Below are 23,939 nucleotides of genomic sequence, written 5' to 3'. Positions count from 1 at the left end.
TGAGCAGCAGGCTTCCTGCTGAGCAGGGGACCCAGTGCGGGACTCAATCTCAGGACCCTGGGATCATGACCCGAGCTGAAGGCAGACTCAGCGACTGAGCCACCCAGGTGCCCCATATCATTCCCCATCGTATAGTCATATTCACCATGCTTTACTGTACTTATTTCTTTATATCTGTCTTATGCTCCAAGTCCACCCCTCAGCACCTTCACCCCACACCACACAGGCACACACACATGTGCATGACTGTGAGCAGCATGGATGCAATGATATGTCTATTTGGTTGAGTCCCCATCCTAACCCCTCCCCATCATAGTCACTGTCATCCTTCCCACTACCATCATCATCATCATCATCATCATCTCATTCTATATTATTAACTCATTCAATCCTCATAACACTCCTAACAGGTGGACACTATTAGCATCCTAACTTGATATATAGGGATACTGAGGCACAGAAGTTAAATAAGATGTCATTAAGGTCCTACTTAACCGGTGGAGCTGAAATTCAAATGCACTTAGCCTAGGTCCAGCCCCTATGGACGTCCTGACACACTACCTGTAGTGCCTTTCCCAATGCCGGGCTTGCGGCCAGAGCTTAAAGAAGGTCTGATGAATTGAATGATAGAGGACAAGCACTCAATAAATTGTGATTTCCTTTTCCGCTTCTCCTCTGGCTTCACATCCAAAACTCTTTCCACTACACTGTAGTGGTTTAAATAAGAATCAAGGACAGACTCCAGATAAAAACTCAGGGATGTGGTATGTTAATTAAAATTCAAGAAAGGTGTTAAAAGTGTAAAGAAAATAAAACTCAGGGAAAGGGACAAGGATAGCAGGAGGGCGTGAGGCTCTGTGGGCCCCACATGGACCACAGCTCACGGCTTTCATCAGCCAGTGAACAGGGAGCAGAGGCCTGGACAGAATCCTTCTGCGCTTAGGTTGCTTGCCACACATTTACTCCTCCATCTTTGGCAGAAGTCAAAGACATAAAGCAGAGCAGTCAGAGGAGAATGTCCAAAAAGAAAGGCCTGAGAAACAGGGCTCCTAAGAGGTTTACAGTGCCCAAATTCTGCACCTTCAGGAAAAGAAGGGGAAGAGTTACTTGGTCTGAGTCAATGCTCACAGTCAGGTCTCATGTGACTACCACCTGGAGAGAGAGAGAGAGCCACAGAAGACAAGTCAAGGCCCTCCTCCTTTCTATAAGAAATTAATGCCCTGTTGAATGGTTTGGGGGTTTTTGTTTATTTGTGTGTGCATGTGTGTTTTCAATAAACCTTGGGTGGTGTTGGTCTCTTTAAAATGCAGGCCATCTGTGACTAAGGCTGGACTGTAAATTCTGGGTTACCTGTGGTGGTTACTGTTCCGTTTCTAATAGGAAACACATGGTTCAATGAAACGTGCACAAGATTCTCTGAAAACTATGCTCTGATGAAGCCCTTCTGATCAGGAAGTAAGGTAACAGCTCAGGCATCACCTGGCTCCTCCTGAAATACGATGCTGCTGTCCCCTGCCCTACGATAGACAGCACTGCTGTACCTGTCCTAAGAGCTGCAGGCACAGCTGAAGGGAAACCCAACCCCTGTGAGCTGCAATATTCTAGAATCTCCCTCCTCGTGAAGCAGCACACCCACACTCATAGGGCCACACACTGATTCCAGATCATACAAGCACTGCTCCTCATTGTGCCTTCTAAGCCCAGGTTTCTTTTAGGAGCTGGATGCTGACTTTCCCCCAAACACCACTCCCACAATTCATTCATCCATGTGACAAAGTACTGGGCAACAGGGGCAATAAACAGGAACACCACTCAGATGAACCAGCAAAACCCCAAACATCAGAATCACCACAATGGGGCACCTGGTTGGCTCAGTTGGTTGAGTGTCCACCTCTTGGTTTCGGCTCAGGTTATGATCTCAGGGTCTGGAGATCAAGCCCCACGTTGGGCTCTGCACTGGGCATGGAGCCTGCTTGTTATTCTCTCTCTCCCTCTTCCTCAGCCTCTCCTTCCTCCCCTTCCCAAAAAAAGAAATGAAAAAAAAAAAATGAGTTTAGAAAAGATATAGGAGGCACGCCTGGGTGGCACAGCGGTTAAGCGTCTGCCTTCGGCTCAGGGCGTGATCCCAGTGTTATGGGATCGAGCCCCACATCAGGCTCCTTCGCTATGAGCCTGCTTCTTCCTCTCCCACTCCCCCTGCTTGTGTTCCCTCTCTCGCTGGCTGTCTCTTATCTCTGTCAAATAAATAAATAAAATCTTAAAAAAAAAAAGAAAGAAAAGAAAAGATATAGGAAACAAGATGTACTATGAAAAGAAAAAAAAATTCTAAAAATGTGATTTTGGCAACATAAACCATTTATGAAAGTGACCTTTAAAAAAAAAAAAAGACACTGTAGTCACTGTTGCACATCAGTACATTTTCCCCCTCATCCTTCAGGGCTCAGTATAGCAGATAAAGTCAAGGATTCTGGTGAACAGAGGCCTGATCCCCTCCCCCAGCCCTGCTCCAGAAAATGATATTTTGGGGATTTGTCCTTGTTCAAAAACCATGTGTCTCACTAAATCCTTTTCCCTTTCAGAGTCTCAACCTTGAACAGTAAACTAAAGGGGTTGGGTGAATAGGCACCATGGTCCTTCTGGACAGCGTGTGCTGCCATTCTCTCATACCAAAGAGGCAGCATGGGTACTGACATCAAGAGACCTGGGTCGGGGGTGCCTGGGTGGCTCAGTAGGTTGAGGGTCCAACTCTTGGTTTGGGCTCAGGTCATGGTCTCATGGGTCGTGGGATGAAGCCCCACGTTGAGCCTCACACTGGGCTCTGTGCTCAGCAGAGAACCTGCTTGAAGATTCTCTACCTCTTCCCTCCCCCCATTCTCTCTCTCTCTCAAATAAATCTTTAAGGAAAAAAGAGAGAGAGACCTGGGTTTCCTGAAGAGCTGTATAAAGTTTCGTCATCCATAAAATGGGGATAATAGAATCTACTATCACTGAGCTGCTTGTGGGGCAAATAAGATAATACATGGAAAGTGATATTTAAAGAAATATAATAATCAAATGTCATATTTGACAAGAGTCATATATCAGAAGAGTTATATATACTGGTTGCAGAAAATGCAGTCAAACAAAAAGAAAGAGAAAATCATTTATAATCTCTTTCCCTAANNAAATCGCCTCCTAGGGGTAATTATAGTTAACATTTTGGTATACATCTTTCTAGGTTTTTTTGGTTATATACACTCACCTGTATGTGTGTAGATTTTTAAGTGTATGGATTTAAAAAACAAAAACAACTATAACATTATATAAAATTTTTTGTTTTCCATAGAGTGGTATTTTCCCCAAACCCAAAAATCAGAACTCACGATCTACCAATAGAACTAATTACCAAAGACCCTCAGCATTCATTCAACATTTGCTCCTATGACCCTAAATACTCACAAAAGGGGTGGCAAGAGGATAGCTTCACAGTGATATAATTTTCAGAAATACTAAATATTATAACCCAACCTTAAAGACTTAAAAGTTCAAAAAAGTCGCATAATGAAGAAAACTGAATTTATTTAACCCAGGATTTACCAAATGTGATTTTAGCTGAGAATTCTTTTCTTATATCACACCTTTTAACAAAAAAATCTCTGGCTTCTAGGGCTCTACGACACATCGTGGAGTAAATGTTATTTTATAGCACTTGAAATGAGGTTGCCACCCAGGTAGGGTTGCTACATGAAAGAAAACAAAATAAAGAAAGAGAGGGAAAAGGAAGGAAAAGAAGGGAAAAGGAGAAAGAGACACCCAGATAAATTTCAATTTCAGATAGCAACAAACATATTTTAAAATGATAAGTTTGTTCCAAATATTGCATGGGGCATATGAATAATTTTTTAGTATGTAAGTATGCCCCATGCAATATTGGGGTTATACTTACATACTAAAAAATTATTAGTTGTTTATCTGAAATTCAAATTTACTGGGCAATCCTACCCAGAGAAAATCTGAGTAGTCAGATCTACTAGAAACAGAGGCCCTAAACACAGTATCAAGCCTACCCAGAAGCTGTGGAAGGAGATCAGCAGGGCATGAGAAACAAGATATGCCTGATGAATCCCAAACCGCAAACGGAGGAATAAAAAAGGGCAACAAGTAACATTTGAAGAAGGCATTACTGAGCTTGGGTACTTGAGAATCTAGGCCAGACTCCAGGGACTAGGTTCAGACTGGCATAGAACGCGCTCTGCAGGGGAGTCTCTCCCTTCTGGGCTGTCTCAGAGCACTGTGGCCTTTCCTGTATATCCATCTCCACGTGAGCACCTGCTTGCTGGAGGGGGGTGTGCCCTACACATCTGCTGCCCCGACCGTCCTTTAGGACAGGACCATGCTTCGACAAGACACTCATGTCAGCATATTCCAGGGCCACGTTCAAGTAGACACTGAATTCAAAGTGTCTGATCTTTCACTCTAACAAGGTTCTGTCTCAGGAAGCTCATTAGTGCTTAATTACTAGACGGCAATTACTAAACATTACCATAATCAACTGCTGCAAGCTCACTTGCTTTACATAAGCTGCTAATTTCATGTTATTGCAAGTTAATTATTCTCCTTGGCCAGGGATGTCAAACACCCACCTGTGCCATGGCTGCTCCTCAGTCAGCAGGCCATAATCTCCAGCACTCTGACCCCGCCCTTTACCGTTCACAAAATATGGTCGCAGACATGATCTCATCTGCACCTGCCAACAATCTCACGAGCTGCTTCTTATCAGTTATTATGCAAGTGAGGAAACTGAGAGTTGCGGTAATGAAGTGTCACCCTAAGTCCCACACTACTGAGTTGCAACGTGGCCTCCCCATCCTCGCCACCGAGGACATAAGGAGTTTACATTCTATCATTGTTAATACCAATAATCATAGCTGACACGTATTCAATGCTTATTATGTGCCAGGCGCTGTACTCATGTCTGTACTCATTCAAGCTTCACAACAATCCTGGGAGATGGGTACTGTTATTATTATCCTCAGCTTACAGAAAAGGACACTGTAAACTTCCATCAAAATTACACAGCTAATGAGTAAAACCGCCAGGATTCAAAACCCACGTCTTTCTGGGAAAAAATTAAGTTGGAACTCTATCTCACTCCTTATACTAAAATAAATTCCAGATGGATTAAAGATCTGGATTTTGAAAAATGAAAACATAAGAGTACTAGAAGAAAGCATGGTCTATATAAAATCTTAAAGTGGGGAAGGCTTTCTAAGAATTACTCAAAATCAAGGCCATAAAATAAAGAGATTGACCAATTTGACTAAATAAATTTTTAAAAACCCTGCATGGCAGAACAAGAAAAGATGAACTCCTTAAAATATCTGAAACACATATAACTAAAGGCTAATTTCCTTAAATGCTGAAAGGGTTCCTACAAATCAATAAAAGAAATTGAATAAGTCAGTAGAAAAAAAATGGACAAAGGACACAAGTAGATAGTTTATAAGGAAGGGAATAAAAATGGCACTTACATATTTTTTAAAATGATCAGCTTTACTCCTGAGAGTAAATTCAAGCTCTAATGTATAATTTATACTTATAAATTATACTTTTAAACAATTAAGATTATAATTATAAATTATCATTTTAAACAATTAAGATGATAATTATAATAAAACTATAATGAATTCAAAATCAGAAGCCATTTTTCATTTCAGACTGGCAGAGTTCACTCCGTGAAGGAGAGGGTATGGAGAAATGGGGGGCCGTCACCACTGGTAGGAGGTAAATCAATGCACCCTCTATGAAGGGCACTATCGATTTAAAACTAAAAAGGCTATTACAAACCCTCTGACCCAGCAACTCCACTTCTCGGAATCTATCCTACACTTACATAATACACGTGTACAAAGACACATGTAGTAGGATATTCATTACAACAACGTCTATACTAACAAATAGGAAAAACAACCTAATAGTCCATCAACAGGAAAACGGTTGTAATATTATGAAAACTACACGTCAATATACCATGCTGTGGACATCTGCAAGATGCATTAAGTGAAAGAAGCAAGGTGGAAAATGGCGTGCATAGTATGAAAAGGGGGGCATTTAATTATTTCTCTACATAAGCATAAAATATCTCCAGAAAGAGACACAAGAAAACTAGCAACAGTGTTTGCTTCTGGGGAGGCTGTCATATCTAGCTGTAGAAAGGAGGGTAGCCTCCAACTCTTAAATTGTATTCCGACCTTCCACTCAGTCTGCTTGCAAGGCAAGACGGTTTCCTTCCTCAGTGAGAGAAGTCCTTTAAAAAAAAAAATCTGTTCGGGGCGCTCTGTTTCTATCTTTCAGTCTTTCTCTGTCTGCTCTGCTGCACACCCTTTGCTAGATGGGGAAGGAATGTCCCACCCAGCTTGTGGGGTTGCCCTTCCCAGCTCACTGTGTGCCACATCTTTCTCTATTAAACCTTGTCCCAGCCCAGTAAGTTCCTACATGATGGGCTCATTCTTTCATATCAACTTCCCTCAAAACCGAGCAACCATCGCATGGCAGCCAAAACCACCGGAGAGAACCACAGTCTGTTTATTTCACCAGTAAAAACAAAACTCTCCGACATTTGTCTCATGAATCATGGCTCAGAAATTACTCACTGCCCTCTGACACAGAATCCTCCTGAGGAAGGAGGAGCCTCTTTTTCTCCCCATTTTACAGAGATGGGATTTGAAATAGGAAAAAGTGACTTGCCTCAGGCCACGCAGCATGTGAAACAGAGCCAGAAGAGCACACACCCGGGTCCCCTGACTCTGAGCTGCCGCCCCACACAGACAAGGTCTGCAAGTATAAATCCCTCCTGGGCAAGGCCACAGGCATAGCACAGAGGAGGCTGCCATGGACCCACAGAGGGGAGCTCGCTCAAAAGCAGCCCTTGGGAATATTTTTTCAGACATGTAAAAAAATAAAAATAAAAAATAAAGTAGGCCTGAGATCTCTACAATATAATTTTCAAAAAGCAAGACAATAAAACATTTTATTTTATTCTTTGTATATATCACCTTTTATATCTTCCTATTTCCCAGAAACACACAATAGATTTGGGATACCAGGCAAGAAAGGAAAATGAAAGTTAACCCATGAAGCAGCATTTCATTGGCACTCCCCACAGCCAACGTCGGAATTCTCTTGTTGGAGTAATAGTGCTCTTTCACCTTCCCTAGTGAGACAGCGTCCCTGCCCTGAGCACAGGTCTGATCTTCCGCAGAGGTGAGAGGAGGAGAGAGGGCCACTGCGCCGAAGACACCTGGGCCCCCATTTGGTTAGCGCCCCAGGCAGAACTAGCTTGTTTGCACCACAGCCCTCGGGTGCAGGTTCTTGCCAAAGAGTCTTGGATGCGCCAGGAAATACGGGCACCTTGTTTCCTGGGGGAAAAGAAAGATACTTTTCCCGCTCATTAATGCCTTTCCAAGATGGGGAGCTTCTGTATGCAAAACATGTTTGTGGAACTGCTCTAAAAAAGGTCTTTCCAGACCCAACTTGCTGTTTCCGTCTTCTGCGCAAGCAGGCCGGGCTCCCTCCGCTGTCCTTCTCCAACAATAAACAACATCGCCCTCAAAGTGCTCCGGAGGTTCATTCCAATGTCCGTCCCATTGTGTTCTCTAAGCTGGGGACTGCGTCTAATCTCTCCTCTGCAGAAGCTTTCCTGCGCCTGTTTGGCTGGACCGGAAGGGCCTCCTTATCAGCATCTTCAGTCTCCTCCCCCAGGCCGAGCACACAAAGCAGCCTTGCCGGGCAGCCAGGGGGCAGGGCTGCAGCCCACAAGTGGGATCAAGCACTTCCCTAGTCTTAGGGACCCACAGCCCTTCGAGGACAGAGGTGTCTCCTTCCCTGCCAGAAGACTGTCACTCCAGGCTGGACCCTTCCTTCAGCTGTTGAAACAGATTCCCTCCTCACTGGAAGCATGAGAAAAAGTGAAAGGGAAGCAAGTGTCCACATGGCCTGGGACTCATATGGACGAGAATAAAATACAGGAATTCTCCCAAGATTCGTCTCAAGTTTGTCCCAGTTCCTGTGTCATTCAAGAGAATGACTACTTGTGTAGGGCCTATGTATTTTACACACACCAGCCATTCCATCCTTGAAACAGCCCTGTGGGGCAAGAGCAGATTTCTTAGTTACTATTACTATCAGTAAGCTTTTACAGCTATAGAGCACCTCAGGTTTGCTAAGTACTTCCCTATAAATTATCTTACCTGCATCCTGGCAAATTCCTGTATGAAACTCTTCCTCAACATGGCCCCCAACACACACACACACACACACAAGCACACACACACACACACACAGCATGCCATAAGCCATCTGTCACCGAGGCCTGCAGATGTTCAGTCAGAAATGTAGCTTGAATTCCTCCTTGGCACCACCTTTGTCCCTCCGGCACCAAGCTGGATCAGGCCCAGCCCAAAGCTCTGCTGTCACCCAGCCAGGCTACCATGGACTTCTAAACAGGTGAAGTATATCAAATGGCATAACGTTCCTCAACAGCAAGTTTTCAATATTCATCAAAAGCCTTAACAATGTCCGTACTCTTTCATCCAACAATTCTGCTTCTGGGAATTTTCCTAAGGAATGATGCCAAGATGTGTACAAAGGTTTATTCACAGGAAAGTTCATTCCAGCATTACTTAGAATTGCCCCAAGAACAGAGAGAGGAGTAAAACCTCTATACAACAGAGAAGAGGGTTATATTTTTGTTTTGGTTTTCCTTTGAGCCACATGATGTAACATTATGAAATACATACTTGGAAGGAAATACATTTTTTAAATGCTTACCTTACCTCTGAGTAGTGGGATTATGGATAGTTTATGTTCTTCTTTATATAATTTATATCTTTTCTAAATTTTCTTGAATAAACATGACATTTAGAGACAATACACCTTATTAAAATATCATTGAGGCTTAATACCAGTGAGGGAAACATGGGGCAGACACACATGCACACAGCTAGTGACCATCCACATTCAATTTGCTCTTCTAGGAAACAGGCTCTTACTGGGTACAAAGCAAAAGCCATAACAGAGTTCAAACCTTTTGTGCAGTGAGCTCACCGCTGCGAATTCACTTTAAGGAAAGAATTGAACAAACTCAAAATGCTAAATGAACAAAAATGTTCATTACGTCTTATCTAAAAGAACTGGAAACGCTCCAAATGTCCAACAAGGGATCGTTCAGTATGGAACATCAACACCATGGAATGCAGGGCAGCCATTAGAAATGCCAATTATGAAAACTATGTGGAAATATGAAATAATGTTGACAACAGGCTATAAAATAAAAATATACAAAACTGCAGCTATGAAGAATCAGCATGTATGTGAACAAGGACATTTCAAAAGGAAGAATGGGTTATGTTAGAATTATGGGACTACAGGGAGCTTTTTTATTTTTTAAGTTTTGTCCTTTTTTGGTTCTTTTTTTTTTTACAAGTTTTTGACATTTTGCGTGTACCACAGGCACATTTTTTAAAATATAGGAAACACAGAAAAGGGGAAAATAAATTACCACAAGGAACACAATTACTGTCCGCATGTTGATGTGTTCCTCCCTGTCTCTTTTTCCTATGCACTGGGTGGTTCGGTTTGGTTTTTATCACTGTGATCATGTCAGTGTTTTTAAAGCAGTTACAAAATCATTTCAGTTTTTTTAAAAAAATCAGTGAACTTCCCGTTAGACCATCAAGAGAACACAGTAGTGGGTTTTCTCAAGCGCTATCAGGAGAATGTACCTAACACAGTGCCTATTTGTAAACAAAAACGGGGCATGTTGCGCTGTTGTCACAACAGATGGATTGATCAAAGTTCCTCAACACTTGCAGAGACTCCCAGGCCTATTTCAGTAGCCATAAGTCAGGAGCAGGGAGAATACTGTGCTACCAAAGCTGACATTGTTGGAAACTGGAAGCAATTTGACCAGACTTTGAAAACAAAAAAAAATACAACAGCGTACCAAGTTTTCACATCAGAAAAAAAGTGTGAAGGGAACAAATCCAGTTGGCCATTAGGTCCAGAATATTAAACCTCCTTTATATCTCTCACATCCTTACTCTCCTGCCCATCTGTCCTGACCTTCCCTGGGGCCAACCTCTCCTACCTTGGCAGCAGCTGCCCCTGTTCCACATCCAGGCCACGTGGACTCCTTCCACGAAGAGACACAGAGACAGGGAAAAATCACCAAGCAGCGCATGAGCTCTGCTGCCCGCTGAGTGAGTGTGGGCCCTGGAAAGAGGGAGAGGGGAGGCTGAGTCGGCTGTCGCTATGGAGGGGCTCAGTTTCTGCAGGAGTGTGACGCTTTTGTGCTTTTCGAACAACAGGGCCCCTCCACACAAACCGACTATTCATCTCGTACATGCATCTACCAAAGACTGCCCTCTGTTCCAAGGCTAGGGGAAAAGCTGCTGCCTTGAGCTGAGAGAGACATGAGATGCTACCGCTCGCACAGCAAGCCTCACTCAAATACGCCTCACTTCAAGGACAAAGGTAACTGCATTTTTTGCCTTAGAGGCTCTTAGAAACTAACCCAGGTCCAAGAGGCAATGCAACTCCACTGTAACCTTTCCACAGAACTAATCTGACCATGTCATTCCCACACTGAAATCTCCTCAGGGGCTCCGGGCTGCCCACACAAAGCCGTGAGAGGAAGTCCAGTCCCCGGGTGAAGAGGGCAAACTTTGGAGCCGAACTGCCTGACTGAGTCCTGCCTCTGCCCTTTATGAATTGAATGGCCTTGGGCAAGTTCCCTATCCTCTTGGTGCCTGTGTTTCTTTATTTGTCAACAGGGATAATAACAGTACTTACCTCATAGGGTCGTGGTGCAGATTAAAGGAATCAATAAAGAACAAAGAAAGAGTCTGGCATATAGGAAGCACTCAGTAAGAGTTACCTGCTGTTCCTATTCCTGCTATTGTTGGAGAAAGTTCAAATTCTCTAGCAGCACATACACAGCCATCCAGGACTCACACTCTGCCCCCATCTCTCTAGCTTTGTTTCTCGTGACCTTTGAGTTACCACTGCCACTGTGATCATGCAGACAGGCCAGGGTCCCAGAGTGCAGACCCCAAGGCAGGTTCATTCCTCCACACCTTTACTCACATGGCCATTCTCTCCTTGTTGGCTGGTGAGCAACCACAGATCTCTGAAACCTTCCTTCCCCCTCTAAGTGGATTAGCCACTCCCTTCTTTGTGCCTCCGCTATGTTCTATTAAGACTCTCTTCAAAGACACTTTATTTTCCTCATTGATTCATGTATCCTACTTCCCCTACTAGACCTTCAACACAGAGGCCCCTATGAATTCTTAACTGTAACTCCATTGTCTGGCACTTAGTCAACCCTAAATATTTATTAAATAAATGCAAAAGAAATATTGATCAGAACACACAAAGCTGGCAATACTTTTCACAGAACCTAAACACCAGGATTTAGAAATCAAATCCCAAAACACTTCGACTCTAAGGACAGTTAATTGGAAAAGATCATATAACCAAAGAGAAGAAAATTATAATTTCCCAGGAGAAAGCCAAACCTTGTTACAATGCAGTGTCTGTGTATATTAGGGGATGGAGACAGAAGTGACATTAATAATGGTTCTAAACTAGCTGATGCTGACTATTCATTGAATAGTACTTTTTAAACTGTTTCTTCAGAAAAATGTAGTGTCATAGCTGATTGGGGAGTACCTTTCACCTCGCTGAGAATGCAGGCTACCTCAATATAAAATACTACAGGAGACCCAGACTGTAAGAAAGAAAGAGGATTAATCTTTGTTGGGTGTCTATGATAAGGCAGATACTTAAAAAATAATATATTTTCTATTTATTAAATATGCTGGATGCAGAACTATTCACTTCAAGTGCATTTTCAGGTTTGATAGTGTAAGTCCTAAACAACTCTGAGACATAAGTATTAGCCTCTCCATTCTACAGATGAGAAAAACATATTCCCCCAACCCACATATTTCTAAGTGAGCATCTACTGTGAGCAACTACTGATCTAGGAGCAGAGCATACAGCAATAAACAAATAGAAAAACTTCCCGGGGGGGCGCCTGGGTGGCACAGCGGTCAAGCGTCTGCCTTCGGCTCAGGGCGTGATCCCGGCGTTATGGAATCGAGCCCCACATCAGGCCCCTCCGCTATGAGCCTGCTTCTTCCTCTCCCACTCCCCCTGCTTGTGTTCCCTCTCTAGCTGGCTGTCTCTATCCTGTCGAATAAATAAATAAAATCTTTAAAAAAAAAAAGTTCCCACACTTCAGAGAGTATACATTCCAGCTGGGCAACAAACAGAGCAATGAATGAATGGGGAAATGAACATATACATTAATGAACAAGAAAAATATCAGATAGCGCCAAGTTCTCACTTGTAGAGAACTAGTAAAAATAGGAAGGGAACAGAGTGACTAGACAGAGTGGGATGTCAGAGAAGGTCTCTCTGAGGTGGCTATATTTAAGATGAGATTTGCACAAGAAAGATCAAGCACATGCAGATTGGAAGAAGAGTATTTCACGCTGAAAAAAGAACTAGGGCAAAGGCCCTAAAATGAGAATAGGCTTTGGCAAGTTCAAGGAACCCAAGCCAGCACAGTGAGGCTGATGCACTGTCAGTGAGAAGCAGGCTGAGTGAGTGACACGGGGCAGGTCACAGAGACCTTGGTCCGCCAGGGTAAGGAGTGTGGATTTCATTCTGAGTATAATGGGAGGCCACCTGTGGGGGGCAGATGGCAGGGGAGGGAGTGTAGCACAAACTGAAAAACAGTGTTAACGATTTCTGTGGTCTCTGTAATGGAGGGTATTATGGTATGGCTACGGGTAGAAGCAAGAAGTCTAGTTAGGAGATCATTGCAAGTGGTCTAGGTCACGGATGATATGGCTTGGACTAGGGCGCAGGTGGTGGGGATGGTGGGAAAGGATACATTTGGGAATGTTTCTGAAGACAGAAAACAGAACTCACTGAAGGAATGGATAATGTTAGGGAAGAAAGAAACAAATCAAAAGCAATGCCTGGATATTTTGGCTTGAGCACTTGGGGGGATATTAGCACCACTTACTGAAGTGGGGAAGATTGAAGAACAACATGTTTTGGGTGGAGACAAAGTCAAGAGTTCTCTTACAGCCATATGAAATGTGCAGTGCCTCTTAGGCATCTAACTGGACATAAGCCTGGAGTTCCAGAGAATGGTTGAGGATAAAGATACATATTTGAAGGTCATTAGCAAATGGATGCTGTTGAAAGTCATTGCATTAGACTAGGATATCTGTATCTCAGAGAAGAGAAGGGGGCCATTTCAGAACATGGAGCACATCACCATGTAGAGGGGGAGAAGAGAAGGAGGAGATCCAAGAGAGGTAGGAACTGACCCAGGAAAGCAGAGTGTCCAAGAAAACAGCGATCAACTTTGTCAAATGCTGCTGAGAAAAGGAGTAAGATTAAAAGAAAGCAATGGCCTTCGACCTGGTCACATGAAGGTCATTCATTGATTAACATTGACAAGAATAGTCCTGGTGGAACAATGGGAAGAGATTAGAGCGAGGGAAAGGCGTCAAAGCCCAAACTAGGGACAACCTGTATGTTTTACTGAGAAAAGGAACTTGAAGACAGCTAGAGGGGGGATATAATGTCAACAGAGGTATAAACTAATTAACAAATTTATTTTGGAATAGTTAAGGGACAAATTAGAACATTTTGGGTTTTCAGATGGTGGGGGAGGGGTTGTCTATTTTCAAATAAGAAATACAGGGGCATGTTTATTTGCCACTAAGAATTATCCAGTGATGAGGGTAAATCTGATGATGGCAGAGAGAAGGGGCATAATTACAAGATCAAAAATCTACAAGACTTAATCTTAACAAAACTAATAATGTACCCAGGGTAAAAGAATTGGTAGTCTGTGGAGCTGGGATACTAATCCAGATCTGTGTTTTTTGTTGTTGTTTTTTTTTAAAGATTTTATTTATTTCTTTGACAGAGATAGAGACAGCCAGCGAGAGAGGGAACACAAGCACGGGGAATGGGAAAGGAAGAAGCAGGCTTCCAGAGGTGGAGCCTGATGTGGGGCTTGATCCCAGAACACCAGGATCACGCTCTGAGCCAAAGGCAGACGCTTAACGACTGAGCCACCCAGGCACCCCCAGATCTGTTTTGACTCTTAAGTGCATCCTTTTTTTTTGCCACACCATTGACTGTAATATAATACAATAGCATTTACAAAAGATCCCAATTCCAGGCTCTGAAGATAATCAGAACAGAGTTAGAAGGAATCTTAAGAGGAGTTTGGAGCACCAACACAAACATACACCCCGTTCTATATAAGCAAGCTCTGTTCATCCCACAGACCGGCAAATGTCATTTCTATTTGCACACCTGGTTGTGGTTCTATTAGCTGTACGACTTTCCGTTGTTTCCCTTATATATTCAGAGTGGGTTTGAGGAAAGGACAGGGACACTGAGATAAATCACAGTGCAGTATAAAGGCACACTGTTGAATAAACTCTCTAGTGACTGTAATAAGGAAGTAAAAATATGTTTTTAATGCCAGTTGTGTGTTTACATTCAGCAAAAGCAAAGATGGGAATTGAGGTACAATGTCATTTGTTTCTCTCTTCTTTACGCAGCTATCTCAGCAAGCGAATGACTGTGATGATGCCAAGAAGTGGCCTCTTGTCATCTGTTTCCCAGATGTTTTGCCTCTCTGTTTTGCTTTTCTCACACCTGGCTCCACATCACCTGGTCTAGTTTACCTCTTCTTTCAGGGCAATATAGATGCCATCTCCCCCATGAATTGCTCCCTGATCTCTCCTTCTCTGAACTTTTATAGCACTAAGAATTAGTACCACATAAATTTGGCTCTTGATCATATGAAGTCTTAAAACTATTCTCTGATTCAAGTATCAGAGTGACAGTAAGAGTACTTTTCAGTCAGAAATTCAGTACAGTTGCTGGCCATTGTTACTCTGAGAGGTAGTTTAGTTGAACAAAGATCAAGGTGCATCTGGCTTGAGACTGTGGCTCTGCTCCAACTCTAACATGCTAAGTAATCTTGGGCAAGTCACTTTCCGAAACTCAGCTCCCCTACCTAGAAAATGGGAATAATATGACCTCCTCCCACCACCAGGGTATGTATCTAAAACATGCTGGACAGTTTGCTCTTTGGCTAAAAACTCTACAAACCCATGGCTTTTAAAACCAGGTCTGAAATGCTTCAACCTGTTCACAATATCCTGTCAGCTTCTCCTCACTCCTAGCCTACCTCACATTTCCTATGCTGGTGACAATGAAGTCATCAAGCTATCTCTCACCACATGCTTTGTCTTTTGGTCCCTTCAGTTCCCGCACCCTAATTCCACCTTGCTCAGGTAGGTTCTCCCATATTACCCCAACCGTAGCTTCATCACTGCACTCACCTCATTGCTTATTTATTTACAGGACTATCTACTCCGTAAAACAAGGGCTCCTGAAAGGAAAAGACTGAATTTTATTCATCTTTGTATCCCCAGTAGCACAGTGCCTGGTGCATATAGGTACTTTCTTCTTCTTCTTCTCCTTCTTCTTCTTCTTCTTCTTCTTCTTCTTCTTCTTCTTCTTCTTTTTAAGATTGTATTTATTTATTTGAGAGAGAGAACATGCACGAGCACGGGGGAGGGGCAGAGGGAGATGGAGAAGCAGACTCCCTGCTAAGCAGGAGCCAGACATGGGTCTTGATCCTAAGACTATGAGATCATGACCTGACCCGAAGGCAGACGCTAACTGGCTGAGCCACCCAGGCGCCCCAGTACTTACTTCTACTTCATCATTCTGATGTCCATTTCTTCATCTATGAAATAGGAAGAATATCACTTACTTGAAGGGATGGAATTAAGTTTAAATATCCAAAGTTGACCACAGGTGTCTGGCATATAACCAGCCATCAGTACTTTTGATTTATATTCTCAGCATCTCCTGGTTTTGCTTTCCTAGTCTGTCCTTTAGGACCAGGCTCTTACACTGGCCCTGTGTCCTTGCTGTGAGCCCTCTCCTCCAACCATATCAGTGATCAGTGAGGGTCCCAAGTCCAGAGCTGTCTTGAGTTCGCACCTGTGACAGTGTCCTCTGAACTCCGAGGATGACGTAGCTAAGACACCAGTGCAGGACCGCATACGTTTCTTAAGTATCTTTGTGCAAGGTAATGTCCCAGATGCAGAAGTGACCCAACATGCACAGGGAATTTATGATCTACTGGGGGATAAGCGAAGAGGTAGGGAGACAGACAGATGAAGGCAAGATAATTCAAAGAAGAAAAAGGTTATATACCTCTGGGGAAATTCAGGAAAGCCTTAGAGGAAGTGGCATTTCAAATGGACCTCAGAGAGCTGAGGGGCTATTTCCAGAAATGTGTGTTTTCCACAAAACCTAGCACCAAAATGCTCCTGCTCCTCTGATAAAAAGTAAGGTAAATTGAGGAACCACAGCCTACTGCAGGCCCCTCTAGGAGATTCACACTGCACAGCAGGGAGGCTCTGACAAGTCCTGAAGTATGGAACCCTATTTAAGTGTGTTGAATCCAGCATCCCAAATTTGTCTGCCCAGTAGTTCTCTGTTTCTTTCCCCCTGGAGGCTATATGTAGCATTGTGAGGAAGGTACTTGAAGAAACAGAGAGGTTACTGTTACCCTTTTAAAGTTGTATGTTTGCATTTGAACAGGGCCTCTCTTAGATAATATTTTAACATCAGATTTTTTTAAACAATGTAATCAGCAATTTAAAAAATTCTCCTGGCACTTGGTCCAAAAGGATAAAGCAAGGGGAGACTTTGCAGAACTAAGTAGCTGTTGAGACAGAACAAATTGACTCCTTTTTAGTGTGAAGCAGTGTGTAGACCACAAGCCTTTCTCTCCAGGGAGGGAGGGAAAGAACGCATCTCTGCGGACTCCATTCCTTCTATGGTAGGATGTTTACACTCATATATGGCCCCCCTCCCTCTCCAACATGCTGACTGGGTAAAAAAACACCAGACTTAAAAGCGAAGGAAACGGCATTGCATAACAAGCCGTCTAGGCATGTTTCCCTCCTTAATATTTACCAAACACTACTGGCTGCAAGGGGCGAGTAGTAAGGGGGCATTGTATGCTTGTCTGTCCCCACCCTGGAGGCGCAGTGCTCAATTATGCAGTCTGTGAGTTAACAAATGTTTACTGGGAGTGAGGCACTGGTGCTCAGGATACAGAGAGAAACAAGACAGAGTCCTGCTCCCAAGTTCGGCCTCACAGGCCAGCAAGGAAGACAGGCAGGTAAACAAACTGCAGTGCAGCAAAGTGCAAGCAAACAATTCTGTAACAAGAAATGAGTGCAAAATGCCAGCGAGGCACAAAGGCAGGCGCTCCTTAACTCTGCCTGGGCTTCAGGTCGGAAGAGAGGCGTGTTAAAATAAGATTCCTCCTAGCTCTCAGAAGATTGGAAAGGAGCTTTCCTGGCAAATCTATCTATCTATCTATCTATCTATCTATCTATCTATCTATCTATCTATCTATCCATCCATCCATCCATCTAACTATCTGTAAATAGGATTCCAGGTTTGAGTAGAATCAGGTAGGATAGAGCAAAACTGGGGGGAGAAAAAGGAGCAGCTGATCTTCCTGAGAAAGTAGCATACTGAACAGCTGCATCTAATTTCAGTTACTCCCGAAACCCTACAAAAATCCAGTGAAGACTTTTTGTCTTAATAACAAAACCGTTCAAGTTCAGGGAAAGAAAAGATAATGGTGTTAAATGTTGGAAGCTTGGGAAGCAGACAAACAAGTAGTAACTGACAGCAGATGCAAGAAATCTGAATCCTAACCCAGAGGCAGGAAATGCTGAGTGTGCAGCTGATGAGAACCACAGAGCCCTCACCAGGCCTAGGGCTGCCAGTAATCGCAAGCTCCTGGAACAGTGGGGCAGGATGTGAAAATGAAGAAAACTGGGAAAGCTGCTTGAAAAGAAGTTAAACCCTTAGATCCTTCTCCTCACCAACAGAATTCTGGAGGCTTAGATGCTAGAGAGCATAAAACAGAAATGTCCAGTTTTTGTTTTAAAATAATCTGGGGAGAGGGGGTGGGGGGACACGGATGAAACAAAAATGTCCACTAAGTGATCTCTAGAGAACCTGGGTGATAGAAGGATTCCATGCACTATCCTCTCTACTTTGTAGTCTTTGGAATTTTCCATAATAAAAAGTAAGAGTGGCTCTGGTCCAGGAGTACCCAGTATGGTTAATGGGGAACATAAAAAAGACAGCTTTTTTGGGTTTTCTTGACAGCTTCATAAAGGTATAACTCACATACTCAATTCAGCCTTTTAAAGTGTACAATTCAGTGGCTTTTAGTATATTCACAGAGCTGTACAACCATCACCACTGGGATGGTTTATTAAGATATAATATTAAACTTTATTAAGATATAACTCACTCAATTCACTCTTTTAAAGTGTACAATTCCATGGTATTTAGTATAGTCACAGAGTTCTACAACTACCACCATGATCAATTTTAGAACATTTTCATCACCCCAAAGAAAGCATCACACATTAGCAGTCACTCCATCCATATCCCCCCCACTCTCCAGCCCCAGGCAACCACTAATCTATTTTCTGTCTTTACAGATTTGCCTATTCTGGAAATTTCATATAAATGAAATCATATACTCTGTGGTCTTTCGTGAATGGCCTCCTTCACTTACCATGTCAAGGTCTTAACAGTTGTTTTTGTTTTTTGTTTTTTAACCCACCCTCTCCCTATCCCCACCCTTAATTAGACCACACAGCCAAGGATGACATTCAGAGACATCTTGGGAAAGCTCTAATGAAGATACAGACCACAATACACACACACACACGCGCGCGCACATACACACACACACACACACACACACCAGCTTGAAGGAAATAGATAGTATATGAGGCAGGGAGCAGGGTGGGAGGGTAATACCATTAATATTCTCACAAAAATGAAATAAAATTACAGCCATGAAATGAAAATAGGATGCTATATAAAGGAAACACCAAGAGGACCAAAAAAAAAAAAAAAAAAAAAGAGCTCTTGGAAATTGACAACTTAGCAGAAATTTGAAAACAAAAACTAAACAGAAACAAAAACAAAAAAACCTCAATACAAGGATTGAAAGATGAAGTTGAGAAAATCTTCTGGAGAGTAAAATCACAAAACAAAGATATGGAAAACAGTAGAAGTTAAAAATATTCTAGAGGACCAGCACAGAAAGTCCAATACCAAAATAAAAGAAATCCCCAAGGGGGCACCTGGGTGGCTCAGTCAGTTAAGTGGCAACTCTTGGTTTGGCTCAGGTCATGAGACGAGCCCTGCCTGCATTCGGCTCCCTGCTCAGTGGGGAGTCTGCTTGAAGATTCTCTCCCTTTGTCCCACCCCCTACTTTCACATGTGCATGCACTCTCTCTCCAAAGATAAATAGATCTTTTAAAAAATAAAAGAAATTCCCAAGAAAGAACAGAAAAAAAGAAAAATTATAATATACTTTGATAAAAACTTCAAAGAACTAAGTTGTGCAGGTTGCCAGATTCAAAGGGTCCCACACACAAAACACAGTGTGAAATTTCTGTGAAATTTCAGAAAACCACAAAGAAAAGATCACATAAGCTGCCAGAAAGGAGAAAATTAAACAAACAGGCTATACACAAAGAATCAGAAATTAAAACGTTTCCAACTTCTCAACAGCATCAATAAAAACAAGACAATGAAGCAATACCTTCAAAATTCTGAAGGAAAATGATTTCTAACCAAACAATGTATCAAGTGTGAGACCAGAACAAAAATATTTTCAGATATACAAAATCTCAGAAATTCACTTTCCATTCACCTAAGAAGTTCCTGAAGGATATCCTTCATCAAGCGGTATTATACAAGAAACAGATCACTGAGTAGAGACAGTCAGCGGAGGACCCCCAAATAACTACCACATGAAGAAACCAGCCAGACTGGAGAAGTAGAGCTCCAGGGACAGACATACTGAAGACAGTCATCACCAAAAACCCTACTGCCATTAAGCCCTCTTTGGTGTTGTTGATCTAAATATTTTAAATATATGATTATAAAATTTTCAAACATACTGAAAAGTATGCCCATGATACTCATCACCAATTCAATATATGAACATTTTGGACTCTTCACTTAATCTACCCCCTTTTTACTATTTTTTCTTTGTTTAAAGGTTTTACAACAAATTCTATATCATATCATTTCATTTCAATGTACTTCAGAACCCACCTCTATATCACCCATTCTCTAACATCACAATACTATTATCATACCTAGAAAAATTAACAGTAACCCCTTGATATCAGTCCATAATAAAATTTCCCCAACACCTCAAAGATGATTTTTTATAATTAGACTGTTATGGGCGAATTGTGCCTCCCCGACCCCCAAATTTATATGTTGAAGCCCTAAGCCACAGTACCTCGGAATGTGACTATAGTTGGAGATATGGCCTTTAAAGAAGTAACTAAGTTAAAATGAGGCCTTCAGGGTGGTCCCTAATCCCACATGACTGATATCCTTATAAGAAGAAGACAGATTAGGACAAAGAGAGACACTGGGGCCACTTGTGTACAGAGGGACAACCATGTGAAGAGGGAGGAAGAAGGCGACCATCTCTAAGCCAAAGAGAGAGACCTCAGGGAAAATTTACCTGCCAGCACCTTGATCTTGGACTTCCAGCCTCCAGCACAGTGAGAAAATTAATTTCTGGGGCACCTGGGCAGTTCAGTTGGTTAAATGTTCAACTCTTGACTTCAGCTCAGGTCATGATCTCAGGATCATGAGATTGAGCCCTAAGTCGGCCTATGTGCTGAGCGTGGAACCTGCTTAAGATTCTCTCTCTCCCTCTCCTTCTGCCCTCTCCCCAGCTCATGCTCTCTCTCTCTCTCTCTAATCTGTCCCTAAAAAAAAAAAATTTTTAATTTAAAAAATTTAAAATAAATTTCTGTTGTCTAATCTATCCAGTATGTGGTATTTTGTTATGGCTGCCTTAGCAAACTAATACATAAACTATCTGAACCAAAAAAATATTCATACATTACACTGATTGTAATTTTTAAGTTACATTATTTTTTTCATGCTACTGACTTGTTGCAAAAGCCAAATCAGTTGTCAAACAACCTGCATTTATCTGTCTGCTTCCCTAGAGTGTAGTTTAATTCCTTCCACTTTCCAATAAATCAAAGTTAGCTTTAGGGGCTTGATTAGATTTAGGGGTCAATTTTTAGATAAGAAAATTCCATAGACAGTAACTGCATACTCTCTTTTTAACCTGTCAAAGAATGATAGGTAAACCTGGTCCAGACTCTTCTCTGACTCTATTTGTCTTGACCTAGTGCTAATGAAGCACATGGTCATCCCCGCCATGCTGGCTGCGTGGCTTAGCTGATGGCATTCACTTCATCCCACAGAGGAGTTTTTGCTCTGACCTACTCCCTGACAGCTGGAAAATGAGAGGTAGAGAAGACAGAATAGTCCATTATCTGTGACTATACCCTATCAGATGTTCAGTGCCTGATCCACACTGTAGCCCCCCCAGATGCCCTAATAATGGCGGCTTTAAATTTCCTAGGATCCACTTACAACTCTGTCCACTGACTTCCCCATTACAACCTTTTCTAACCTCTAGGAAAGCTAAAGCCAGACTACGAACCCAAATCAGCTTATTTTTAAACCTAATAGTGGCACTATTGCCCTCTTCTTACAAAGCTTGCTAGATTTATACTTGCTCCTTGTTTTAAAAAACTAACCGATATACTGTTTGGTAATACAAACGTGTGGTTAAACCATAAAAAAAGTAAGGAAATGATCAACACAAAAGTCAGGATAATCACTGACTCTGGTGAGGAGAGAAGGAGACATGATTTGGGGGTGGAAGATACGAAAGCAGCCAATAACTTCCAATTTTATAAGCTGAATGGTGGATGCACAATTTTCATCTTATTGTTCTTCTTCAAGCTATAAATCCATTTTAGACTACATGATAGTAATTATTTTTTTGTGAGTTGTCCAGTCTGGCTAGAACACAGGGTTTGAAGAGTAGAGTAAAAGGATAAAAGATTGGAAATGGAATTTACGCTGAAGGCAAATGGCAGCCTCAGTGATGCTCTCTTGGGGGTCAAGGGACATTTATATCCAAGATCAATTAAAATGGCCTTCTCACAATCTATCCATCAAGAATGGCAGAAAAAAATCTTTTTTTTTTCTCCCTACTAAGTTACCTAGAGATGACATATCCAACGTTTTAAGTATCTCACTGGGAAACATAATAATATGGTTTTGATGTATTTTTCCAGTGAAAGAAGAGTCAGCTTGCCCTAGGGAACACATTTGCCTCAAATTCTTAAATGACACAAAGCTGGGGGGGATGTAGAACAAATGTTTTAGATGACAGAATTGGGATATATCTCGGTGAGCTGGAGTGACAGGTCAAATCTAGCGTACTTTATAACAACATCTACCGCTTACTGAGAACATACGATATGCCACAAGCTTTACATAATTTATCCCACGGAAGTAAGTTGCCCGAGATCACAAAGCAAGTCAATAGCAGAGTCATCATTTGAAACCAGATTTTCAGACTCAAATTCTAATCTCAAGTGAGATTTCAACTATCAGAAATTAACTCTCAAAAAACAGAACCTTCTTTACTTCAGTCTGTCACCCTTAGAGAACTGCCATTCAACCCCCAACCCCTTGGGCATAAGCACCTCAGGAAAAATGATTAGATCAGACTGATTTCAGTCATTGATGTCACATTTGGGGACCCTCTGACAGCTGCCAGGAAACTTCTATCTCCCCTGAAGAGCAAGTCTGTCATCAAGAGTATGCTGTAAGAGGATTCTTTCCGCAACCCATTCCCAGCTTGGCAATGTCTGCTTTCCCATCTATATTGAGGAGTTTGTAGAACTCATGATATGCAGTTGCAGACAGGGGGCCCTTATCACAAAGACTGCTGAGCAAGACCCCTTAGCCAGCCAGATCTCCACCTTCAATTTTCTCTCGTCCTCAGGGCCACTGCGATTTGCTGGGTGTGTGTAGCCAAGAGAACAGCACAACCACCTCCAGTGCACAGTCATATCCAATGAGCAATCCCGAAAGACAGCCAGAGAATTTTAATGAAAACCAGAAAGCTCTTGGCCACTAAGTCCAACTGCAGTCCAGGCCTGACAGCCCCTCCCCCCTTTGCCTAGAATCCCTGAGCCAGTTTCACCCCAAAGAGCAGGGAGGAAAGTCCATTCTGCATTCAGCAACATCTTCCAATGCAGCCACTTTCCAGGGTCATTTAGGTGAGAGGCAAGGTACATGCTGATTGCAGGAGGACCCAGGGACCCTGAGAAGCACACGGTGCAGCAGCAACAGATCTGAGCCAACAGATTATGAAACAGTCTATTTAAAAAAAAAAAAAAAAAAGCCTTTCCTTCTGCCAAAGCTGTCTGAACACAGCTGCATACAAGGCTAGTGAGGAATCTTAACAAGCTTAAAGGGACCGTATTTCAGATATTCAATAACCAAAGGTGGAAGAAATGAGTATTTTGAGCACTAACTATGTGTCAGGCACTCTGATCTCATTTAACCTTTGGTATGAGGTGGGAATTATAAAGTGCATGTAACAGATAAAAACACCGACGCAGAAAGGTTAGATAAGTTGTCTCAGGGACCTAGCTGGCAAACAGAAAATCAAGGCCTAAAGTTCAATATGGGTGAGGCTCATCAGGCATAAACTCAAAATTCCAGCCTGTCCTGCCTAATAAAGAGAACGATCATTTCTGAACAGCAGCTGAGCCTGGAACTCAACTAAGATTTCTGCATGTACTGTATCATCTAATCCTCACAGTGACCAGATAATATAGAAGTCCTTATAATGCCCATTTTAGACAAGGAAGCTGAGG

General features: G+C 42.4%; 1 protein-coding gene across 3 annotated transcripts in view; it reads right to left on the bottom strand.

Annotated features, from left to right (window-relative positions):
• The window catches only part of RAB30 (RAB30, member RAS oncogene family), a 75,540-nt gene that overhangs the window by 17,883 nt on the left and 33,718 nt on the right, over positions 1-23,939 (bottom strand). Inside the window, exons 2-3 of one of the 3 annotated variants that reach the window (XM_040630966.1) lie at positions 10,127-10,251; positions 7,188-8,124 (exon numbers count right to left, since the gene is read on the bottom strand). The exons of 1 other annotated variant lie outside the window; for it this stretch is intronic. The gene's annotated coding sequence lies outside the window, so the exon portion shown is untranslated. The remainder of the gene's footprint in view (positions 1-7,187; positions 8,125-10,126; positions 10,252-23,939) is intronic. One more of the 3 variants, XM_008704371.2, reaches the window with a different exon arrangement.

This window comes from Ursus maritimus, unplaced genomic scaffold, assembly GCF_017311325.1.
Source record: "Ursus maritimus isolate PB19 unplaced genomic scaffold, ASM1731132v1 scaffold_16, whole genome shotgun sequence".
NCBI classification, from domain to species: Eukaryota; Metazoa; Chordata; class Mammalia; order Carnivora; family Ursidae; genus Ursus; species Ursus maritimus.
Note: the sequence above shows the minus strand (reverse complement) of the source record. Positions and strands in the feature narration are given on the sequence as shown.